The 12,667-nt window shown below is 43.9% G+C and overlaps 1 protein-coding gene across 9 annotated transcripts in view; it reads right to left on the bottom strand.

The window, feature by feature from the left end:
• PLEKHG4B (pleckstrin homology and RhoGEF domain containing G4B) overlaps window positions 1-12,300 on the bottom strand; it is a 239,592-nt gene extending 227,292 nt beyond the window's left edge. For 8 of the 9 annotated variants that reach the window (XM_053261042.1, XM_053261039.1, XM_053261041.1 and 5 more), the window contains exons 1-2: window positions 12,183-12,277; window positions 8,682-8,752 (exon numbers count right to left, since the gene is read on the bottom strand). The gene's annotated coding sequence lies outside the window, so the exon portion shown is untranslated. Of the gene's footprint in view, window positions 1-8,681; window positions 8,753-12,182 lie in introns of all 9 variants that reach the window. The other variant, XM_053261031.1, reaches the window with a different exon arrangement.
• Window positions 12,301-12,667: the final 367 nt, after the last annotated feature.

Here is a 12,667-nt window from a genome sequence, read left to right on the forward strand (position 1 = left end):
AGCTGCATAGGCTGGTGGCAACAGCAAAAGCTGAGCCACCAGCTTACTTGGGATGTGCAGAATGTTTCAACTCAAAACTGGCCATTTAGAGTGTTTTGAGCTAAAACAAAATGTGCTCTTTTAAAAGGGCCTTTTTCAAGTCCGGAACAAAACAACCCTGTTCCAAGAGAAACTTTTTGACATTTAAAGAGCCATTTGGAGGCCTATTTTTCACTTAGTTTTCTGGCACTAGCTTCTAAATGCCTTGCAATCATCTTGCTTCTTGGTTGGCTTCTTATCATACAAATCAAGTATTGTCATGGGCAACTGTGCCCCCATAGGATCCTATGGCATTTGGGGGATGTTTCATTTTAAACACAGATTTAAAATGTGTTAAACATCGCCTACCTGCTCATTTCTTTTGTGGGCTGGGTGGTAGATATCACCCATCATTCCCTAGCACACAACCCACTTTGCTGTCCCTAGGCCCATGGGGAACCATGGGGTGTTTCGGATTTCCCCATTTTCCCCAATGGCTGAAACACTCAAAATGTTTTGAGTTTTGTTTCATCAAAACAGCCGTCTTGACCGCTGTTTTGATGAAACGTTTTGGCTGTTTTGTGTTTCATTTCAAGCTCGAAACAAAGCTCAAAATCTGTTTCATGCACATCTGTATAGCCTACACAGATAGTAGATTTGATACCATGTCTCTGAGTATATGGCGAACGCTTGGACCTCTTTCTCTAACAGTGCTGATTGTAGTTGTTGCCTGTTGAGGTAACAGTACTCCCCATCTATATATATATAATTCTCGTAAACGTACCCATTGCTAATCCCATGTGTGGCAGCTCTCGCAAGAGTTTGCGAGCAACTGCTTGGGGGATAGTGACAGGGACAACAATGGCGGTGGCAGCCGATCAGCTGGAGGCGGCGGCAGCGGGCTGGACCAGCTGGTGGGAGCAGGAGGAGATGGCAGGCCACTCAGCCACTGGCAGGAGATGGCAGGCCAGCCTGGCCCAGCCGGCAGAAGGTGGTGGTGGGCTGGGCCGGACACTAGCAGGAGAAGGTGGCGGGCTGGCTTTCTGGCCATCCCACCAGCCAGAAAGCGTGGGGGTGGGGCGGAGAAGAAGTGGGCCGGCCGCCCGAAACCACAGGGTGGGGGTGAGAAGCGGACAGGGGGAGAGGAAGTGTGCTGGCTGGCCGGCCCACCAGAAAGCGTGGGGGGGGGGGTCCAAAAGTAGGCTGGCGGGGAGAAGCGGCTGGTTGGTCAGAAAGCCAGGTGTGCGGGTCGTGGGGGAGAGAAGCAGCAGTGGTGGCTGGGGCTGTCCCGAAGTGCAGATACTCTGCGCCTGACCCAGCTAGTATTACCAAATTCACATATTACCAACGTCGTCTTAAACACTGTTGTAACACTAGTCCCCAGCAGGGGGTTTTGTAGGCCAGAACAATAGCTCAGACTGGACATCAGGTCTTATGCCCCCATGGCACCATGATCATGGGCCATCAAATCTCCATCAAAAAAAAATCCCAAAACTATCCCTGTAAAGTACCAAAGTGTTTTTTGTTTTAATTCAATTATTATTTGTATAGCACCATCAATGTGTTTTACTAATGCACTGTTCTTTATTGTAAGACCTGGGAGCCAGTAGCAGCCCCTATCAACACAAAGTATGGCTTCCTGACTAATTGTATATTGGGCCTGTGCAAAGCTGAACCTGAATTATTTATTATTATAATTTCTTGTTTACACAGTCAGACAGGTGTTATTGACTGGTTTGTTTTATCCAGACATCGAGTCCTTCCCAAGGACCTGGGATGGCTGAATTTTATTGTCAATTGTTATAGATATCGTCGCAGAATATAGGCTGTTCCAGTAAAGCTGCTTTTTGTAATTGGCTGATGGTGATTTCTGTGGCCCCTATGGTGTTGAGGTGCTCTTCAAGGTCTTTTGGAACTGCATCCAGGGCACCAATTACCACTGGCATTATTTTGGTCTTTTTCTGCCACAACCTTTCAATTTCAATTTGTAGATCTTTGTATTTGGTTGTTTTTTCTATTTCTTTTTCTTCTATTCTGCTATCCCCTGGTATTGCTATGTCGATTATTTTGACTTGTTTTTCTTCTCGATTACAGTTATATCTGATGTATTGTGTGGCAGATGTTTGTCTGTTTGCAGTCGGAAATCCCATAATATTTTTACATCTTCATTTTCTTCAACTCTTTCAATTTTATGGTCCCACCAATTTTTGGCTACAGGTATCTTGTATTTTTTGCAGATGTTCCAGTGTATCATCCCTGCTACCTTGTCATGCCCTTGTTTGTAGTCAGTCTGTGCAATCTTTTTACAACAGCTGATTAGGTGGTCCACGGTTTGATCTGCTTCTTTACAAAGGCGGCACTTGCTGTTTGTTGTGGATTTTTTGACTTTTGCTCTTATTGCATTTGTTCTTAGTGCCTGTTCTTGTGCAGCCAGTATTAAACCCTCTGTTTCTTTCTTCAAGTTGCTATTCTTAAGCCATTGCCAGATCTTGGTGATGTCTGATTTTCCACTTATATTGTACAAATATTGACCATGCAGTGGCTTATTTTTCCATTTTTCTGTTCGGTTCTTGACTTGTTCTTTCTTGTAGGCCTGCTTTGTTTCATTGGTGTTGAATAGTTTCTCGTTCTTGACCATTTGAAGTGCATCTTCTTCACTGTCCTTGATATATTCTTCAAGGCCTCTTTTCTCCTCCTCTACTGTTTGATGGACTTGCAGCATTCCTCTTCCACCTGAGCTGCAAGGGAGGCATAGCCTATCTACATCACTGCGGGGGTGCAAAGCATGATTGATGGTCATGATTTTCCTGGTCTTACGATCTAGCGTCTCTAGCTCTGCCTGGGTCCAGTCTATTATTCCTGCAGTGTATCTGATAACAGGTATAGCCCAGGTGTTTATGGCTTGTATGGTGTTCCCGCCATTGAGTTTGGACTTGAGGATTTTTCTAACTCTCCTGATGTATTCACTTCCAATTTTTCTTTTAACTTCAGTGTGTGCAATGTTATCAGCCTGGAGAATGCCCAAGTATTTTTAATGTTCTTTCTCTTCCAGGTTCTTGATCTTGCTTCCATTGGGCAGTTCTATTCCTTCTGTTTTTCTTATTTTCCCTCTGTTCATTATTAATGCAGCACACTTGTCTAGTCCAAACTCCATTGCTATATCGCTACTGAATATACGGACAGTGTTTAGCAGTGATTCGATTTCTGACTGGGACTTTCCATACAACTTCAGATCATCCATGTACAGCAGATGGTTGATTTGACTTGATGTTTTAGATGTTTTGTATCCGAGGCCTGTTTTGTTTAGTATTTGTGAAAGTGGGGTCATGGCGATTACAAACAACAGAGGGGATAGTGAGTCCCCTTGGAAAATGCCTCTTCTAATGCTAACCTGTCCAAGTGTCTCGCCATTGATTGTTAACTGTGTACTCCACATGCTCATTGCTTTTTTTATAAATATCTGAATGTTTTTGCTGACATCAGTTGTTTCTAAACATTTTAGTATCCATGTGTGAGGCAATGAATCGGAGGCTTTCTTGTAGTCAATCCATGCAACACTTAGACTGGTTTTTCTTCTCTTGCAATTTTCTAAAATCATTTTGTCAATCAGCAGCTGGTCTTTTGTGCCTCTGGTGTTTGGGCAATTTCCTTTTTGTTCAACTAGAAGCTGTTTGTTAATTAATAAGTGTTGCATCACTTCATCCGCTATTATTCCAGTTAATAATTTGAACATGGTTGGCAGACAGGTTATCGGTCTATAATTACTTGGAACTGCACCTTTTGCTGGGTCTTTCATGATGAGATTTCCCAGTTGTTAGCCATTGTTCAATATCACCTCCTTGCAAAATGTGATTGAACTGTTTTGATAGTTGTTTATGAAGGCTTGTTAGGTGTTTAAGCCAAAAGCCATGCAGTTCATCGTCACCTGGAACAGTCCAATTTTTAATTTTCTTTGCTCTTTAACTTATTAATTCTGGTGTTATTATTAGATCTTGCATTTGTTGGTTACATTTTTTGACCTCCGACATCCTTACCTCTCTGGCCCCCGGTCACAATCTATGAAATAAAATGTTTAATTGCACAGCTGAAGAGAAGGAAATCGCCTGGCTATGATTATATCCCCCCCTGATCTCTTGCTGTCTAATACAGACTGGTGGGGCCCCTATTCTGGCAGAACTATTTACATATATAGATGGAACGCTCACATCCCTGAAGATTGGGGTCTTGCCATTGTTGACCCAATACACAAAAAAGGAACGCGGGACGACCCAGGCAATTATAGACCGATAAGTTTGCTCAGCGTAATAAGTAAATTGTATGCAAAGCACTTATGTATCGAGCTGTGTGAGTGGATGGATCAGGAGGGCATTATAGAACCGGAACAGGCAGGGTTTACTGCTGGTAGGTCAGTAATGGATCACTGCATCGTATTACAACACTTAATAGAAAGATACGTGCATAAGAGGAAAACACCCCTCTATGCAGCCTTCATGGACTTCCGAATGGCTTTTGACTCTATATCTAGAGGAATTCTCTGGGCCAAGTTATCTAAAACTTCAATTGACAAAAGACTATTGTTACTAATATATAAACTATATGAGAACTCAACCCTCTGTATATGGCTTAATTCTACAGGTCAACTTTCAAGGAAGATACCCATAAATAGGGGATTTAGACAGGGTTGCATCTTAGCTCCCTTCCTATTCAACTTTTATGTGAACAGTTTAATCCAGCAGCTGCAAGGTTCGGACATACATGCACCTAAACTGGCGGACAAACATCTCCCTATACTCATGTATGCCAATGACGCTGTAATTCTATCACAAACTAGAATAGGTTTAAAAAGAGCTTTGGGTGTTTTAGTAAGCCACTGCAAGAAGGAACAATTAGTAATAAATTATTCTAAGACAAAAATTCTTCGCTTTAGTTCTAAACATCAGAATTTTAACTGGTCAATTGAAGATCACAATGTAGACCAAGTAAAGCAAATCAAATACCTTGGGATAGTGTTTCAATTCAACGGCTATAAAATGGGCCATACTAGATCGGTAGTTGATACTGCCAAATGCAGTATTATAGCCATTCTTAAATTCTTCTGGTCCCAAGGAGGGAACTACATTCCTGCTGCCATTAAACTTTATAAGGCCAAAGTGATTCCCCAACTCCTTTACGGGACACAATTGGGACCGTATACCAACTTTAAAGATTTGGAAAAAATTCAAACCAGTTTTTTAAGAACTATATTTGGTGTACCCAACTGCGTTTCCAATTCGGTGATACGCATGGAGGCGGGCATACTGAAATTGGAAACCAGGGCTTGGCTCCTAAGGATATTTTATTGGCTTAATCTTCATCTGCATCCGTCAGGGCTAATTCCAAAGCTTCTTGCGGCTGAGCCTCGGGCATCGTGGTCTAACAAAACGATAGATAAACTTTGCCAATGCGGCCTATCACCCACTCTATTATTAGAGAGTGGTGAGAACACAGCCCACAGTCTAGTACGACAGAGATTGGTCGATACAGACATCCAGGAAGAGAAGTCTTGTTTACCATCTCTTTATAAACAAGTATATGCTAAGACAGATCTTGTTCCAGCAACGTATTTATTTACGATCACTTTGAGTAAATTTAGATGGGCCTTCTCCAGGGCTAGGTTCAATGCTTTTCCATCTGCAATGCTGTATGGGAGGTATTTGAAGCTATTACATGAAGAACGGAAATGCCCCTGTGGATTGGCAATTGAAACCATGGCCCACATACTTTTGAAGTGCTCAATATATCAAAACTTGATCTCAGTTAATCAGCCCACTGTTAAATGATATGAGGGAACAACCTGAGGATCTTGTTGTTGCATAATTATTAGCAGATAATGATGCAACTATTTCATACGTTGTGGCTAAATTCTGTTATGTGGTCACCAGATTAAGAACTTCAAAAGAATAGAATGCAAGTTTGGGTTCCTTACTGTTAATTTTAAATTATGCCTATACACTTAGGCCTTACCAATGCCGTTATTTTATTTTTACATGTAATTATTATTAATCAAAAGCTGCTAGCCATTTATGTGTAACAGACTTTCTATTAATATTTTTCCTTTTAATTATGTAAAGATTTTTATTTCTTTTTTGGTCAAAGACCGTAAATAAAGTATGATGATGATGATCTGAAGTTGTATGGAAAGTCCCAGTCAGAAATCGAATCACTGCTAAACACTGTCCGTATATTCAGTAGCGATATAGCAATGGAGTTTGGACTAGACAAGTGTGCTGCATTAATAATGAACAGAGGGAAAATAAGAAAAACAGAAGGAATAGAACTGCCCAATGGAAGCGAGATCAAGAACCTGGAAGAGAAAGAACATTAAAAATACTTGGGCATTCTCCAGGCTGATAACATTGCACACACTGAAGTTAAAAGAAAAATTGGAAGTGAATACATCAGGAGAGTTAGAAAAATCCTCAAGTCCAAACTCAATGGCGGGAACACCATACAAGCCATAAACACCTGGGCTATACCTGTTATCAGATACACTGCAGGAATAATAGACTGGACCCAGGCAGAGCTAGAGACGCTAGATCGTAAGACCAGGAAAATCATGACCATCAATCATGCTTTGCACCCCCGCAGTGATGTAGATAGGCTATGCCTCCCTCACAGCTCAGGTGGAAGAGGAATGCTGCAAGTCCATCAAACAGTAGAGGAGGAGAAAAGAGGCCTTGAAGAATATATCAAGGACAGTGAAGAAGATGCACTTCAAATGGTCAAGAACGAGAAACTATTCAACACCAATGAAACAAAACAGGCCTACAAGAAAGAACAAGTCAAGAACCGAACAGAAAAATGGAAAAATAAGCCACTGCATGGTCAATATTTGCACAATATAAGTGGAAAATCAGACATCACCAAGATCTGGCAATGGCTTAAGAATGGCAACTTGAAGAAAGAAACAGAGGGTTTAATACTGGCTGCACAAGAACAGGCACTAAGAACAAATGCAATAAGAGCAAAAGTCAAAAAATCCACAACAAACAGCAAGTGCCGCCTTTGTAAAGAAGCAGATGAAACAGTGGACCACCTGATCAGCTGTTGTAAGAAGATTGCACAGACTGACTACAAACAAAGGCATGACAAGGTAGCAGGGATGATACACTGGAACATCTGCAAAAAATACAAGCTACCTGTAGCCAAAAATTGGTGGGACCATAAAATTGAAAAAGTTGAAGAAAATGAAGATGTAAAAATATTATGGGACTTCCGACTGCAAACAGACAAACATCTGCCACACAATACATCAGATATAACTGTAATCGAGAAGAAAAACAAGTCAAAATAATTGACATAGCAATACCAGGGGATAGCAGAATAGAAGAAAAAGAAATAGAAAAAATCACCAAATACAAAGATCTACAAATTGAAATTGAAAGACTGTGGCAGAAAAAGACCAAAATAATGCCAGTGGTAATTGGTGCCCTGGGTGCAGTTCCAAAAGACCTTGAAGAGCACCTCAACACCATAGGGGCCACAGAAATCACCATCAGCCAATTACAAAAAGCAGCTTTACTGGAACAGCCTATATTCTGCGACGATATCGGCATTATTATTATTATTATATTTTATATCCCGCTCTTCCTCCAAGGAGCCCAGAGCGGAGTACTACATACTTAGGTTTCTCCTCACAACAACCCTGTGAAGTAGGTTAGGCTGAGAGAGAAGTGACTGGCCCAGAGTCACCCAGCTAGTTTCATGGCTGAATGGGGATTTGAACTCAGGTCTCCCCGGTCCTAGTCCAGCACTCTAGCCACTACACCACACTGGCTCACTTGCACAGCTCCCCAGCCTCATGCAGAGGCAACCATTCCCACCAGCACTTTGCCCAGTGCCAGTGGGGCTCCTTTAAGGGAAATAGAGCTCTTGTGAGCCTCTACACCATCTTGGAAAGCATGCACAGAATGCTGGGAAGTGTAGCCCTTCCCTGTGCTTTCCTTCTGGACCTCTTAACCTCTCTTAAAGGGCCCTCCCAACACTGAGAAAATTGTAGTACTGTGCAGAGGTCAGTGCAGTGGGAAATGGCTCTCTAATTGAAGTGTTTTTGCCAAAAGTGGCCCCTACTTGGAACATAGAGAAGATTGTGCTAATGGCATTACAAAAAGACAGGTCCCTGTGGCAAGGGGTTTACAGTCTAGAATTTAGTACAGGGAAGGCAATAGAGGGAGCGGTGGGGGTCTTTCAGTATCTCTCTGCCATACCTTATTATACTGGGGGCATCATGTGTAACCTACTAATGACATCTTTTGAGTGCATCACTGAGATAAGTTTCAGAATAACTGAAGTGCATGGCTAGATTCAAAATGTATGGTCTGTTTGAGAAAGTCTAAGCTTGGCTGGAAAATGTTTTAAAACATCTGGCACCTGTGTTTGTTTTTATATAAAGGACTCATTTACTGCCAAAATGGTTCTATAGTACTTTTATTTATATAAATGTACCTTAAGTCCCAACACTAAGCTTTCATACACTGTGGTGAGTGATTAACAATGAATAGTTTTCATATCCTAGCCATACTGATGTTTTATCTTCAACATTTGTTTCCGATTATGAATCAGTTTCCTTTAATGTGGCTAAATTTTTGTTTTGTAGCTTGTAAAATTCATAAAGAGATACTTACTTGATGTAGGTATCCCCTTTCCCAGTTTATGTATCCTGATTACTGTGTGGTGGTGTTTAGCTGGTTGATGACTGTAATAAAGGAATCACAATCATCTTCAGACTCCTTTAGCAATAACAGTATTAAAGATCTCTATAATTATTATCTTCTGTATATTTAATTCTTTTAGCCAGCATGCGTGTCCTCCTGGATTTGGTGGCGGAACTCTCCCAAGAGTTCCTAGCATTGGGCAAGAGTTTGGTGCAAAGGAAAAATGGCGTGCGGCGGCAGGACGGCCTGGCCTCAGAGGCGTATCTAGGGAAAATAGCGCCTAGGGCAAGCACTGAAATTGCACCCTTGTCCAGGGGCGTAACTATAGGGGGGGCAGGGGGGCACGTGCCCCGGGCGCCATCTTTTTGGGTCACGTGGGGGGCGCCGCCATGACCAAATTTTTTAAAAATTTAATACAAATTTCTCCTGCTCAGTGCAGCAGCGCTGCAGCAGTCAAGGGAGCCCATCAGCGCCCCCTCCCCCACGAGCGGTCCCTTCCGCGCTGCCCGCACCCCACCCCCCCATTGCTTTGCTGGCGGCCAGTCAGTGGCCTGGCTTGGCGGCGGCAGGCGCCGCAGCGGACGCCTTTAATGCTGCTCGCTGCGCCTACCCACCCGCGCCCCCCCCATTGCTTTGCTGGCGGCCAGTCAGTGGCCTGGCTTTCCGGCGGGCGCCGCGGCGGGCGCCTTTCATGCTGCTCACTGCACCTGCCCTTGGCTGAGGCTCGCTCGTTCCGTTGCTCGCTTAGTCTGGAACAGCCAGAAAGAGGCCCTCTAGTGGCTTGCCAGCCAGAGGGTCTCTAGTCAGTGACGCACGCACACGTGACTCGGCCAGCGTGCTGAGTCGCGCTGCGCATGCGTGCGGTGCGTCCGTCCGTCTTCTGTTCGCCTGCACGTGGTGGCGCCGTCGCCGTCGCGGAGGAAAGCATTGTGGCTGGGGTTGGGGCTGGGGCTGCACTGCAGCAGGCGCAGGCAGGACAACGAGGACACACCCGGACACCCGGCACGGAAGAAAGGATTCGGCGGCGGGCGGGTGGAAGCAGCAGACCAAGTGTCAGGGTGAGAATGAGTTGCAAAAACGACAGAAGCCACATGTGGGGAAAAAACATATTAAAGAATCAGGCTTTTATTTAGCTGCCCAACTATGGTCTCAGGTGCCTAACAGGTGTTAATGTTTGCATTATACACTCCTTTCTCCGCCCCAAAAGAAAGAAAAACAATCATAAAGATTCTTTGGCACTCAATCTTAAATGCATGCATGTATATGGAACTGAGAGTCAATTCCTACAGCCTGGGTAGTACAGCAGTGTGAGTTGACTCAAGCAGTGTAACATAGCTGCCAGTGCATTGTTACAAGGTGTTTCAAGAGAATTTTACCATGAGTTCTGCTTTCTGGCATGCTCGTTTTTGCACTGTGAAAGCTTGCCTTGTGATCTCAGTTTACGCTGAAGTGCTCCTATAACAGCTCCATCTCAGAAAAACCTGCAGTGTTAGCTTTAACAAGTGCCTGTGGTATCCTGCTAAAGACACAAAGTTTGGCAAGAAAAATGGGGGAGGGGTTTATATGCCAGGACCTTTGGAGATTGTCTCTTGCTTGTGAAGAAAAACCTAAGTAGAATGTGGTGTGTATCATCAATCATTGCATCATAATTCTGTTGTTTGAGATACAGGCCAACTCCACAGGGTTGTTGCTTGTGAGGAAAAACCTAAGTGTGTAGTGCACCACTCTGGGCTACTTGGAGGGAGAGTTCACATTTTTGGTTATTTATCGCATTTTGAAATTTTTGGCAATTTTTTAAATTTTTTAAATTTTTTAAATGTTTTCTGAAACATGTGTGTCAGTCAGATGTATGCTGGGGGGGGCGCGGCGGGGGGGGGGGCGCAATTTCAGTGCTTGCCCCGGGTGCCGTAATTTCAGTGCTTGCCCCGGGTGCCGTTTTCCCTAGTTACGCCTCTGCCCTTTTCTAGACAGGAATGATGGGACTTGTAGTCAACAATATCTGGAAATCCCTCATAAAAGGAACACTGTACCATCTAGGCATGGTTGTTGATCAAAACCTGAAAACATGAGCCATCTCTGTAAAAGACTTAGAACAACAGTCAGGAGTTATGTGAGGATTCCAAGTGTCATTTTCTCTGTCTCATATCATGCTTTTTAAGAAACATGACTTTGTCCTAGACTAGAGGATCACCTGCCCAAATAGCCACTAGCAAAATAGGGGAAGAAGAAGGTGGTGGTGGTTTGTGTGTGTGTCTATAAACCAGTGAATGATTCCTGCCATCCTTTGTCTTATGATGACTGTTGGCTCATGATGGGGTATATGTGCATTCACCACACTAGTGCTTACTTTGACACCAAGAGGGAGGAGGATACATTAGTTTGCCACACTAGACAGAGGAATTTTCAACAGGAGCAGACAGCCAAGTTCTGCCAGGGCCAAAACAAGCCCCTGCCCGACTAAGAAATCATTGTAATTTGCCCCTTCCCATCACATGCAGTGTGCTGTTCTTTTATTATTGACTCTAACTCTCAGATATCCCAGTCATGGATGGAAAATTCAAGGTCAGTTTACAAGAGACACATTTTCTACATGGAAGTTTCTTCTGTGCAGGTGTTGTGCAGAAACCCATGTGTAGTGACTGCCTGGGGCATAGCAAGGTTGGAATGGGCCAAGATGAGATTTTAAAATGGCCCCCCCAGCCCCTCAATGTCCAGGGCCTCCACGCACCCCAGGCCCCCAAGGATTTAAGTCTGATATTTCAAAATAAGTATGCTGCCTGATAATACATTTCACTGAATACACACACGGACACTTCACAATATATAGTGATATACATTGAGTACTATATATTTGTGCTACTTTTAATGCCTAGAACACACCAGAAACACTAATTATTAAAATGGCCCCCTCGCTGCAGATTAGCAAAGCAGACTTTCAACCATGCAGGGTGAGCCTATGTTTGTTTTCTCAGAATTCTTGAACAAATTCAGTAAAGTTTGATCCCAGGAGGTTTTTCACACCAGGCTTTTAAAGCCCTTTAACACACATCTCCTCTGGAATGGAGGTTCTGCATTCACATGTTGGCCAGATGTACCCTGAAGTCCTGTGATGGAGAGCAGTTCACACACAAGAAAAATAAAATAAAAGCACAGCACATGCTTCACAGTTCTCACTCAGACCTTCTGGGTTGCAAAACAACTTGAACATAAGTGCATTTATACATGAATGAATGAATATAATATTGTTTGTTTCAGAAGTTTTTGTAATTTTCTGCCATGAAACAAGCAACAGGCCTTTTTAGATAGTAAAAAGCCAGAAATTTAAAGCCAGAAATTTTTCAATTTGTTTTAAATTAAATATTCAGAGACTTCTCAGTCTCCCCACCCCCCATATCAGAGCCCTATGGCAAGCAGATCCCTATATACCTGGGGTGGGGGGAGGGTAACCACAAAAAGGAATTCATAGTCTACCTTGCAAAAGCTGTGTTGGATGGTCTGGGCAGAGAGTCTGCTGCAGAAAACTCTTCCATCCTGTCTCCTTCCTGGCTTGCGGGGGAATGCCAAGTTCAGGCTTCAGGGAGGCCTACACGGAGGCCTCTCTGGAAGCCCCGCCCACCTGCCAATCAGCTGAGAGGCGGGGAGAGAAGAAGAGCTCTCTGCAGTTTGCAGGCCGCTTGGATCCTAGGCCAGAGCCGGAGGGCAAGGCAAGCAGGATGACAAGTGGCTGAGGGGCCCTGGGGCCGGGCCGGTGGGCAATGGGGTGGGGGTGGCAGGAACTGGTGTGGCGCCCCCTCCTCAGTGGCGCCTAGGGCACGTGCCCTGGCTGCCCCCCCCAAGTTCCACCCTTGAATGTAGGTGGTGTGCCTTTCTCTTGACAAGATGCGTGCTTTCTTGCCTCGTTGCAGGCACTGTCATGGTTAGGTGTGCAGTGGCTTGTGATATCCATGTTGAGATCT

Source organism: Hemicordylus capensis, chromosome 6 (genome assembly GCF_027244095.1).
Source record: "Hemicordylus capensis ecotype Gifberg chromosome 6, rHemCap1.1.pri, whole genome shotgun sequence".
Lineage (NCBI taxonomy): Eukaryota > Metazoa > Chordata > Lepidosauria > Squamata > Cordylidae > Hemicordylus > Hemicordylus capensis.